The sequence below is a fragment of the Triticum aestivum genome, chromosome 1B, assembly GCF_018294505.1.
Source record: "Triticum aestivum cultivar Chinese Spring chromosome 1B, IWGSC CS RefSeq v2.1, whole genome shotgun sequence".
Taxonomy (NCBI): Eukaryota; Viridiplantae; Streptophyta; class Magnoliopsida; order Poales; family Poaceae; genus Triticum; species Triticum aestivum.
This window is the reverse complement of record NC_057795.1, coordinates 413,009,371-413,022,889: the sequence shown is the minus strand read 5'-3', so window position 1 is coordinate 413,022,889 and position 13,519 is coordinate 413,009,371.

The following is a 13,519-nucleotide window of genomic DNA, read 5'->3' as shown; positions in this document are numbered from 1 at the left end:
GAGAATACTAATGAAAGGGAAGAGACTTCCCAACCTCCTCCTATTATTTCTTATGATGATTCAGGTAACGAGGAGGATCTTTCTATTCAACCGATCCCATCAATAAAGAAGGTTGAACCCACACATAATGTGAAGAAGAAAAGGAAGAGAAGGGGCAGCAAAGGTAAAAAGGTATCCCTCCCAAATGATGTTGCTCCTACTACTCATTGTGATGATGATATTTGCTTTACTATTGGTGCTATCCATATTTTTAATGATGAGAGTGATTATGCTTATGATATGAAAGGGCCCAAGCTTGGGGAAGCTATGTTTGATGAGTATGAAATATTTGAGAATATATTTGCTGAAATTAATGTTTGTCCCAAGCTTGGGGATGCTACGTTTAATGAAGATGATATTTTTAGCATCCCAAGTTTTGATATGCAAAGTTGTTATGATGATAGCATGCCTCCTACCTATGATGATTATATTGATGAAAGTGGGTTTGGAAGAGTGTCAACTTTAGGTAGTATTGATCCCACTATTTTGGAGGATGTTGAATTTTATTGTGATGAATATGAAAGTGGATTTGGAAGAGTGTCAACTTTATTTAGTGATTCCACTATCTTGGGAGAGGTTTGAATCGATTATGATGAGAACGAAGTTGCTACTTATGATGATTATTGTGATGAAACTTATGCTATAAAAAGCAGTGAGGATTATATTTACAAATCTTATCATGATTATGATTACCCTTTTTCTGAACATTACTCTTTTAATGTGGAAACAATTTTTAGTGTTCAAGTCTCTTATGATATTCCAACTTTTCCGAATGAGAATAATTTTGCTTATGTGGAGAGTAGTAAATTTTCTATGCTTGTAGATCATGAAAAGAATGCTTTAGGTGATGGTTATATTGTTGAATTCATTCATGATGCTACTGAAAATTATTATGAGGGAGGAATATATGCTTGTAGGAATTGCAATAATGTCAAGTTTCCTCTCTATGTGTTGAAAATTTTGAAGCTATGCCTGTTTTACCTTCCTTTGCTAGTTGATTATTGTTCCCATAAGTTGTTTGATCATAAAATACCTATGCATAGGAAGTGGGTTAGGCTTAAATGTGCTATTCATATGCTTCATGATGCTCCCGTTATGTTTCAATTCTTATCCTTTATGTGAGCATCATTGTCATCATCATGCCTAGCTAAAAGGCATTAAAGAAAAGCGCTTGTTGGGAGACAACCCAATATTTACCCTTACTGTTTTTGTGTGTCCACATGATTATTCTACTGTAGTAATCATGTTTTATAGCTTTTGTTTCAATAAAGTGCCATGTAGAACCTTTGGGAAGACTTGGGTGAAGTTTATGGGATCTTGCTGCAAAAAACAGAAACTTTAGCGCTCACGAGTTTAGCTGCCATTTTTTACTGGGGAGTGATTTTAGGTTGATTCTTTTTGAAGATGATTAATAGACAAATTACTCAGGTCCAGAAATTTATTTCATAATTGTTGGGGTTCCAGAGGTATACATTTGATACAGATTACTACAGACTGTTCTGTTTTGACAGATTCTGTTTTCATTGTGTTGTTTGCTTATTTTGATGTATCTATGGCTAGTATTAAGTGGTATCAACCATAGAGAAGTTAGAATACAGTAGGTTTTACACCAATATAAATTTATAATGAGTTCATTACAGTACCTAAGTGGTGGTTTTATTTTCTTATACTAACGGAGCTTACGCGTTCTGTTTTGAGTTTTGTGTGGTTGAAGTTTTCAAGTTTTGGGTAAAGATTCGATGGACTATGGAGTAAGGAGTGGAAAGAGACTAAGCTTGGGGATTCCCAAGGCACCCCAAGGTAATATTCAAGGACAACCAATCAACTAAGCTTGGGGATGCCCCGGATGGCTTCCCCTCTTTCGTCTTCGTTTATCGGTAACTTTACTTGGAGCTATATTTTTATTCACCACATGATATGTGTTTTGCTTGGAGCGTCATTTTCTTTTGCTAGTTTTTGCTTGATGTTAGTTAGAATAATGTTTTGCATCTTTAGTTTCAATAAAAAAGTCAAGGATAGCCTTTGCCATGCTTATTTTGCTAGTATACATGTTGCTGTTTGAAAACAGAAAGTTTACCGCTGTTGCAAAAATTCCCTAGAAAAGTCAGAGAATGGTAACATTGAATCTTTTTGCATATTAAGCTCTGATAAATTTATTACAGTGAGAATTTTAGTTCATAATTTTTGGAGTCAGGGAAGTATTGATACTCTTGCATTCTTTACAGACTGTACTGTTTTGACAGATTACTGTTATGGTTGCATTGTTTGCATATGTTTGCTTGTTTAATGATTCTATTTGAGGATAGGAGTATTAAATATGCAGAGACATTTAGTATCCAATGTTGAATAATAATGTTAGTGATTTGTTACAGTATAAGATGATATGGTTTTGCATTGGTTTATACTAACCTATCTCAAGAGTTCTTGTTGAGTTTGTTGTGAATGAAGCTTTTGATAAAAAGAGAAACCATGATATGAGAGGAATTAAGGAGACAAAAAAGCTCAAGCTTGGGGATTCCCAAGGCACCCCAAGATAATATTCAAGAAGTATCAAGCATCTAAGCTTGGGGATGCCCCGGCAGGCATCCCACCTTTCTTCTTCAACAACTATCGGTTAGTATCAGTTGAGCCTAAGTTTTTGCTTCTTCACATGAGTTGTGCTATCATTGCATTGTCATTTTATTTTGTTTTTCTTTCTGCTTGAATACAATACCAAGATCTGAAATTCTTTAATGAGAGAGAGTCTTTGCATAGTTGCATAATTATTTAGCTACTCTTTGATCTTCACTTATATCTTTCAGAGTAGTTTGTTGTTTTCTCTAGTACGTCACTTATATCTTTTAGAGCACGGCGGTGGTTATATTTTGAAGAAATTGCTAGACTCTCATGATTCACTTATATTATTTTGAGAGTTTTAAACGGCATGGTTATTTGAATGAAAACTATCACAGGAAGTGAATTGGATGCTATGATAAATTTGATGCTTGATAATTGTTTTGAGATATGGAGGTAATGATATTAAAGTCATGCTAGTTGGGTGATTATGATTTTATAGAATGCTTGTGTTGAAGTTTGTGATTCCCGTAGCATACACGTATGGTGAACCGCTTTGTGATGAAGTTGGAGCACAATTTTATTTATTGATTGTCTTCCTTATGAGTGGTAGTCGTGGATGAGCGATGGTCTTTTCCTACCAATCTATCCCCCTAGGAGCATGTGTGTAGTCCTTTGGTTTTTGATGACTTCTAAATTTTTACAACAAGTATATGAGTTCTTTTGATTAATGTTGAGTCCATGGATTATACACACTCCTTTCCCCCCTCCATTATTGCTAGCCTCTCTTGTATCGTGCAACTTTCGCCGGTACCATACACCCACCATACTCCTTCCTTAAAACAGCCACCATACCTACCTATTATGGCATTTCCATAGCCATTCCGAGATATATTGCCATGCAACTTTCCACCGTCCCGTTCATATGAGACACATTACTTTTGTCATATTGCTTTTTGCATGAACATGTAGTATTTGTGGCAAGGCCACCTTCATAATTTTCATACATGTCGCTCTTGATTCATTGCATATCCCGGTATACCGCCGGAGGCATTCATATAGAGTCATATTTTGTTCTAAGTATCGAGTTGTAATTGTTGAGTTGTAAAAAAATAAAAGTGTGATGATCATCATTATTAGAGCATTGTCCCAGTGAGGAAAGGATGATGGAGACTATGATTTCCCCATAAGTCAGGATGAGACTCCGGACAGAATATAAAAAAAAGTGGCCATAAAAAAAGAAAAAAGGCCCAATAAAAAAAATGAGAGAAAAAGAGAGAAGGGACAATGCTACTATCTCTTTTTCCACACTTGTTCTTCAAAATAGCACCATGATCTTCATGATAGAGAGTCTCATATGTTGTCACTTTCATTTACTAGTGGGAATTTTTTATAGAACTTGGCTTGTATATTCCAATGATGGGCTTCCTCAAAATGCCTAGGTCTTCGTGAGCAAGTAAGTTGGATGCACACCCACTAGTTTCCTTTTGTTGAGCATTCATATATTTATAGCTCTAGTGCATCTGTTGCATGACAATCCCTACTCACTCACATTGATATCTATTAATGGGCATCTCCATAGCTCACTGATACGCCTAGTTGATGTGAGACTATCTTCTTCTTTTTTTGTCTTCTCCACAACCACCGTTCTATTCCACATATAGTGCTATGTCCATGGCTCACGCTCATGTATTGTGTGAAAGTTGAAAAAGTTTGAGATTATTAAAGTATGAAACAATTGCTTGGCTCGTCATCGGGGTTGTGCATGATTAAATACTTTGTGTGATGAAGATAGAGCTTAGCCAGACTATATGATTTTGTAGGGATAACTTTCTTTTGGCCATGCTATTCTAAGAAGACATGATTACTTGCTTGATATGCTTGAAGTATTACTATTTCTTATATCAATATGAACTTTTATTTTGTATTACTTGGATCTGAACATTCATGCCACAATGAAAGAAAATTACATTATGAATTATGCTAGGTAGCATTCCACATCAAAAATTCTCTTTTTATCATTTACCTACTCGAGGACGAGCAGGAATTAAGCTTGGGGATGCTTGATACGTCTCCAACGTATCTATAATTTTTGATTGTTCCATACTATTATATTATCTGTTTTGAATGATTATGGGCTTTATTATACACTTTTATATTACTTTTGGGACTAACCTATTAACCGGAGGCCCAACCCATATTGATGATTTATTGCCTGTTTCAGTATTTCGAAGAAAAGGAATATCAAACGGAGTCCAAACGGAATGAAACCTTTGGCATCGTGATTTTTTGGAAGATTATCATCCTGGAGGCTTGGAGAGGAAGTCAGAAGATCCTCGAGGAGCCCACGAGATAGGAGGGTGCTCCCCCTATAGGGCGCGCCCCCTTGTCTCGTGGCCCCCTCGAGCACCCCCCCGACCGACTTCTTTCACCTATATAGTCCCACGTACCCTAAAAACATCCACGGAGAAGATAGATCGGGAGTTCCGCCGCCGCAAGCCTCTATAGCCACCAAAAACCTCTCGGGAGCCCTTCCCGGCACCCTGCCGGAGGGGGGATCCTTCACCGGTGGCCATCTTCATCATCCCGACGCTCTCCATGACGAGGAGGGAGTAGTTCACCCTCGGGGCTGAGGGTATGTACCAGTAGCTATGTGTTTGATCTCTCTCTCTCTCTCTCGTGTTCTCTCTCGTGTTCCCTCTATGGCACGATCTTGATGTATCCCGAGCTTTGCTATTATAGTTGGATCTTATGCTGTTTCTCCCCCTCTACTCTCTTGTGATGAATTGAGTTTTCCCATAGAAGTTGTCTTATTGGATTGAGTCTTTTATGAGAACACTTGATGTATGTCTTGCCGTGCTTATCTGTGGTGACAATGGGATATCATGTGCCTCTTGATTTATGTTTTGGTGACCAACTTGCGGGTTCCGCCCATGAACCTATGCATAGGGGTTGGCACACGTTCTTGACTCTCCGGTAGAAACTTTGGGGCACTCTTTGAAGTGCTTTGTGTTGGTTGAATAGATGAATCTGAGATTGTGTGATGCATATCGTATAATCATGCCCACGGATACTTGAGGTGACAATGGAGTATCTAGGTGACATTAGGGTTTTGGTTGATTTGTGTCTTAAGGTGTTATTCTAGTATGAACTCTTTAATAGATCGATCCGAAAGAATAACTTTGAGGTGGTTTCGTACCCTACCATAATCTCTTCGTTTGTTCTCCGCTATTACTGTCTTTGGAGTGACTCTTTGTTGCATGTTGAGGGATTGTTATATGATCTATCTATGTTATTATTGTTGAGAGAACTTGCACTAGTGAAAGTATGAACCCTAGGCCTTGTTTCCTATCATTGTAGTATCGTTTACGCTCACTTTTACCATTAGTTACCTTGCTGTTTTTATAATTTCAGATTACAAATACCTTTATCTACCATCCATATTGCACTTGTATCACCATCTCTTCGCCGAACTAGTGCACCTACACAAATTACCGTTGTATTGGGTGTGTTGGGGACACAAGAGACTCTTTGTTATTTGGTTGCAGGGTTGTTTGAGAGAGACCATCTTCATCCTACGCCTCCTACGGATTGATAAACCTTAGGTCATCCACTTGAGGGAAATTTTCTACTGTCCTACAAACCTGTGCACTTGCAGGCCCAACAAACCTGTACACAAGAAGAAGGTTGTGTAGTAGACATCATGCTACTATTGTTCGACTTCCCGAATAGGTGAACAGCCAAGCGCAAAGTTTACTAGTACTAGTACTACTAATATAGTCTATAAAGGTACGTACTAGTACTCTTATTATAATTTTAAAATGTGATAAAGCAATCTCCAACACATTTGTTTCTCTTCGAGGGTTCTCGCATGTGATAATGGAAGTTGATTACATGGAACACTCGCCACAATTCTTGCTTAATTCTGGCTCATATCCTGTTACAAATAGTAGCGCTCGGTAATATTTCCTCTTTTTTTGTTATTCAGCATGTAAACAGGTCAGCAAACCTTGCGGCGCATCTTCGTGTGAACCGTGCTTGCTGCACTTTGAATGTGGCCGAGAGCTGGCTTGATGGAACACCTCGCTTCCTACTTCTTTTTTTGCGAGGTACATCGCTTCCTAGTGACCAGTGTCTTGTCTGATTGTCCTAAGAATGCTTATATATGAATAAAGCTCTCTCATTTACCTGCAAAAAAGATGAAGCCATATTAACCGGAATGGAGGGAGTATGGACTAGCACTACTTTTTGGTGTGTCCCGTCAACTCGCAGAACAAGGAGAAGCTTGCAGGACAAGGTGAAGCTCGCTTACGCCTTTTGACTAATGCAACCTACCCTCGATGGACATGCATTAGTCAATTCGGTGTCAGATTGTCAGAGGCATACACTGTAGTACCAAACATGTGGAGTACCATCATTGTTCGACTTCATGAAGAGGCGAAGAGCCAAGCGCAGTAGTACAAGTAGTAGTACTACTAGAACCGCATGGTGGAGCGTTTGTACTCTTATTTTTTATCTCTGATAAAGTACTCCCTCCGGTCCTCTTTTGTTTGCGTCTAAGGTGAAGCCAGGATACCAATGAGCGATTGTTTCGTTTAAAATTGGATAGTTCTATCCCTGATGTGCTACCGAGAGAGGCTGGGGTTAGTTTTTCTAGGCATGCATACCATTGGTTGAGCCTGCCCCACACCGGAATTCTTGCGCTGCATGCATCTCTCTCTCTCTCTCTTTCAAGTCTGCATGCGTCTCACTCTTCCATGCCTGCATGTGTGTCACTCTATCTGCATGCGCACGCCTTGGGAAGGGGCGATTGGTATGGGAGAGAGAGTTGGGAGTTACTGCGGCTGCACATGCAGTCAAAGCGGAATAGATGGGAGGGGTACCAGTGGAAAGAGCGGGGTAAAGAAGCTAAGGCGCAGAGCTTTGAGGGAAAAACTGAATTTTCTTAGGCGCAAACCAAAAAGGACCGGAGGGAGTACACGTTTATTTTGGAGAAGGGCGGAAAACGACAGCCCAACATGTAATCAATGATATCGATCAACCAACCATGCTCGAATATATCTTGGCCTCCGTGCGAGCCCGTCTGTGTGTTCTAGCTTCCCGTCTCTCTCAAGGAACGGCGGGTTGGCTCTTTGCCGTCAATTGAGATCGGTTTGCTCACACTCCTGTCCCACATGTCAGTGATATGCCAAGAGGAGGTGCTTTGACCGACTGGCCATACGCGTACTTGGTTTTGCACCTTCATACTACTCCTCCCTCCTTCACAGTTTACCGGGCGCGCTTCATTATGATGCATTTCTCTCAATGCATTTCCAGCACCAGAGAGACTTTAGATGTGTTTGGTTTAATGCTCAATTAATTACGGCGTCGTAACCGCAATCAAGTCCACAATTTTCTCTCCATGTACTCTGTACTACTACGGAGTGGAGTACGTGCATGCATGTGTGTACCCGGGGTGGAAGCACTGCATGCATGTGTGTACGCATTATTCCTCTAGTAATAGACGCCGTGCTATAACTACCAATGCTATTTTTCAGGCCGATCGCTAGTCGCCTTGGTCCCACAGATTTGTTTTCTTTTTTCTGAAGCGCGCTGTATAAACAGTGACGGATGGAGTAGTATGAGCGGATTCAAAGAAGAGCGTATTGATGGTTGCTTCTTCAGAGCAACTTACAGTGGGAAAGGTGGGGCTTATGATTTGACTGCTCATTACTCACTATTAATGCGGCGCAACGACCGGGCTGAGTCTCCCATGCGGTTGTGCACTACCCCCTAGGTTCTTAAATATACTCCGGAGTATTTGTCTTTCTAGAGATTTCAACGAGTGACTACTCAAATATTTGTCTTTTTAGAGATTTCAAATGGACTGGCACATATGGATGTATATAGACATATTTTGGAGTGTAGATTCACTCATTTTGCTCCGTATGTAGTCACTTGTTGAAATCTCTAGAAAGACGAATAGAATATTTAGGAATGGAGGGAGTACACATACGAAGCAAAATGAGTGAATCTACACTCTAAAATATGCCCGTTTAAAATTTGTAAAAAGACAAATATTTAGGAACGAAGGAGTATAATTTTGTGCATGGCACATGGACCCGCATGATGAAGAAGCTTTTGGCAATGCTATCAAGCTTCCATCATTTGTTTACATAATTGACGTACTATACAAATAATTTTCCAGCCACATGATATTGTACAATGGTGTGAGCTTTCAGCTTTTGTTTCGCGTGTCTTGCCATCGATGCTCTTTCCGAAACAATAAAAAACTAACTCCCTTGCTAATGCATGTCAATTATTAGCAGATCAGAGCTAATAATTACATCACAACTGAAAACAGACTTGTGAGAAGGTGTTAAAATTAAAATTGATCCATGCTTTCATTGGCAGCAACGTCCACCCAACTTTGTCTAAATCAACAAGGCATGTTGGGAAAAAAATAGCTGTCTGGAGCATGCAACATTCCGATCATTTTGTGTAGTTCCACTAAAATGGAGCTGAGTGTCCCTGTTCCAAAGATATTAAGTGTGGTTACGATAATAGAGGACTGCTGATGAAACAATGAACACACAAATAGAAGCCGGTCACCTTTGCAATCTCTCTTAAGACTAACTAGTTGGGGAAGATTAGGCTCGGAGTTGGATGAGGAGGATAGAGCAAAACCAATCTCCCTTTGTGTAGTCGCACTGAAATGTAGAGACGTTGCCCATGTGACATTTTAGTACAACTGCACAAAACGCTCTTAAGAAAAAAGTGATTTGTGCAGTTCACCAAAAGGTCGCAATAGCAACAAGGTGAAATGGATAGCCCTGTTTGCAAAAAAAGAGGTAGAAAGGAAACAATTACTAGCCAATAACAGTTGATGACACATGCGACGACAAAAAAGAAGCATATTCCTTGCCCTAAGGGAAGATAACAACACGGTTGTGTTTGTCTAAAACGGTGTGAGGACGAGAATGCAATATGGAAAGTACGCTGGACGAGCTACGTTTTGGGCAAAGAACTATGGAAGATCCACATGCAGCGACGTGGGAAGACGGGCAGTGGAGCAAGGCCGGAGGGGATACCTAGAGGTCGTCGGGATGTAACTAGGTGAGCGGCGGCGGGCAGAATCTGCGAGCAGGTGGCGTAGGCCCTGCCCGCGCCGGAGCTTGGTCAGAGAGAACGGCGTGTACCGCAGATCGGGACGTGCTGCCTTGGCACCGTCGAACGGAGAAACGATGCACTTCCTCCCTTTCCCCCGGCGGACGGGATGCGGTCGGATCAGTGAACAACAGTGAGAGAGAGAGGCCACCGCACTCCCTTTCCCCCGGCGGACGGGATGCGGCCGGATCAGTGACCAACGGTGAGAGAGAGAGAGGCCACCGCACTCCCTTTCCCCCAACGGATGGGATGCGGCCGGATCAGTGACCAACGGTGAGAGAGAGAGAGAGAGGCCACCGTAGCCTTGTGTGAGAACTCTGAAGAGTGACAAACCAGGCACGCAAGGCTCCATTGTATATAGTGAGCGGACTACCTTTTTCTCCATAAAAATCGTTTTATATTCTGTGTACGTGCCATTGAGCGCTATAACTTTATTTAAAAATAATGCGGCAACGCGTTAAGTCGAACTTTTTTCGTGCACGCGTGGTACATGACCTCCCTAGGTAAACAACCGCTACAGTCGTTCAAATTAGCACGTGGGCTGCCATTTCATAAAGAAATGAGCTCCACCGTGTACCCGCGCGGGTGTGGCTGGGCACGAAGCATGAGTACGTGCACGGTGCACCTATTCTCTTCTTGTATATGTACACCACCTACGTGGGGTTGTGTGAGAGAGATACAAACCTAGAGAGATATAGTGTGTGGGTTCTTGAGAGTTTTTTTTGGGGGGGGGGTTCAATCAAAAAATGTAACATATGCAATGTGTGTGAAATAGAGTCCTGGATATAACATATATATATAGGGGGCAATCCATGAGAAGAGAGTGGAGGTATCACCGGCTTGAGGTGTCCATACAATCGAAAAGAGGGATGATATGTGTGTGTGTGTGCTCGTGCGATCGATAAAGAGTGCCATCGAATTTGTGTGTGCCCACGTCAAAGATATAGAGTGGATGGCCTACTGGAACGTGAGAGGGGACATATGCAGTTTGTCTCTGTGGCATGGATACCTACCTGCAGCGCTCGACTATCAGTGTGTGGTGGGGGAAGAGGGAGGCCCAATTAACTATAGAGGTACAATGGCTGGTATATGTGTGGAGGTGGAGAGAGACCTACCTCATGTATTAAGGAGATCGATCTGCCTCATGTATTAAGGGAGATTGATCGGCATCCATGCATATGTGCAAGAGAGGAATAAGGTTGGGAGAGAGACAGAGCTAGAGTGTTGGAGGGGGTGGTAGTGGAGTTGCTTCTAACAAATGGTGGGATAGGCTTGCTAGACAAACGGAGGGCACGCCCACAATATCAATAAGAGAGGAGATGGCTGCTTGTTGTCTGTGCACGTGCGTGTGAGAGACGGGTCAGGAGGCATGCACGAATGATGAGGGGGGGGGGCGATGTGGCTGTGGTAAGCAGACATAACTACATAGGAAGATCAATCACCCTTTGTTAGAGAAAGGAGAGACATAACTTGTGAGGTACGTCGATCGATGGGGGGGGGTAGTTAAAGTCGATCCAGGTATATGTTGGGAGATCGATCGGTATACATGCATGTGTGTGTTGAAGCAAACGAGGCATGAGGAGAAGGATAGAGATAGAGGGATGCATGTAGGAGGTGGTACGAGAGGCATACTATATCGAGCTGGGAGGAGTGTGCGAGTACGAGAACGATGAAAAGAGCGGTGGGAGTGAGGCATGGACGATGACAAGAGAAGAGGGGAAGCTTGTGTTTGTGCTAGGCACACCTGGCTAGAGAGGAATATCGATCGATGTGTTCCGTAAAGAAGGAGCTGGGGGGCCTACACTCACCGTGAGTGAACGACCTAAAGTGAAAAGACGAATTTGCGCGATGGAGCTGGAGAATGCTGAGGGAGGGTGAGAGGGATGCGGGCGTGTGCATGCACAAGAGAAAGTTAGCGCTAGCTACAAAGATAAGAGGGTTGTGTGGGTGTAAAAGACGAATAGAGATCATATATACTTCATTATAAAAAGCGAATTCGGATATTTGAAGAATTTATCATAGTGTTTTAAACTGATGCATGTGAAAATATATATAACGGTGATACACATGGTGTGTTTATGAACATGTTATACTACATTTAATATATTTTATCTGTACTCTTATAAAAAAACGGAGTTGTTGTTGATGGTGTGCCTGCCATCCTGCATTATAGGTCGTCCGATTTATATCTGGCGGATAGCAAGGAAACTATGATGGTTGAAGTTGGCAACAATCATGATTGTAGATTCTTATTGAAATAGAGAAACGAATTCAAATTTAGTTCGAATTGCAGCGGTAGTATAGACATTTGGAATGCACTAAAATGTTGGTATGAGTAGGTTACATGCATTATACAGCAAGCGAGAAAATTTAATCGGACATAACATGGATTCATTCTCCCTCCTTCCATCTATATAGGGCGTAATGAGATTTTTAAGACCGCCTTTGACTATTGACAAGATTAATAGTACATGACATGCACAATGTGAAAATTATATCATTGAAAGAACCTTTCACAGACGAAGTTAACGGTGTGCTTTGTGTAAGTTGCATGTCATATATCATTGCTCTAATATTTGGTCAAAGTTAGCATCGAAAAACGCATTAGGCCCTATATAGATGGAAGTAGGGAGTAGCTTTGAATAGCATTTGTATAGTAAAACGGGGCAAGACTCTCTCTTTGTGTGGTGTGAATAGTTTTATTTTTTCGTTTTCTTTTTGGTTGAGGGAAGTGGGAATTGATTTGGTACGTACAAGTACAATTTTACTAAACGTTAGGCTTGTCCCTAAAATTCAACTCGCGTCTTGTTATATCCTGAAAATTCAGATATCGTGCTCCCAAAACTGGCGCCTTCACAACCCGCGCCTTGCTATCCCGAAATTACAACGCGCGCAAAAACTCCCTCCAGCTGCCAAATCCCGACACATGAAATCCCCCTTCTAACCCTGAGTCGAAAGGGCCGCTAGTTCAAATCGGTGGGGGGGTACTTTTGTAACACACCCTACATTTTGGACAAGCGCGTCCCTAAGTCATGCTTCACCCCCTCCCATCGCCCCCTTTTCGCCATTCGAAAACCCAGGCCGCCATAACCTCTCCGCTCCAGCCACGAAACCCCACCCTCCTCTGTCCGCCACATCACCACTGCCCAGCCGGAGCCTCTTCCCCGACGACGTCGTCCACTGCAACAGCTCGACGTCCCTCGTCCACCTCCCCGGATGAGGATCCATCATCCATCTCGCCGTCCAGCCGGTTCAGCCGCCCCGTCCTCCACCTCCAAGGAGATGCTCCGACGATCGCCTCGTTTATCGCGGCTGCTCCATCCCCATAGTGCCGCCTTAACCTGCTCCACCTGGAACACAGCATCCTCACCGACTCCTGGGACGAAGACGAGGCCTACTCAGCGCCACCAAAGAGGTTGTACACTCATCGCATCGCACCTTCTCCTTAACTCGACCTCCCGGCACCGACGGTGCTCCATCCCACACCCCCATGGAGCGGCTACCTTGAAGCCGGCGCCACGGGTGACATCTGCACGGCGGCTCTCCCCTAGTGCGAGGCCCCTTCGGCGGCGGCGTCCATACCAGCCGGATCTGCTGCTGCTGCTCCGGCTCTCGCTCGCTTGCTCGCGCTGCTGCTGCTGCTCCAGCTCTCGCTCGATCACTCGTACGCCCAGCTGCTGCTGCTGCTCTCCCTCTCGCTCGTGCTGCTGCTCTGCTCCGATTAAGCCACACTTCAATCGACTGAATCGACTTTTGGGTCAGTCGATTTTCAGGGATTGGG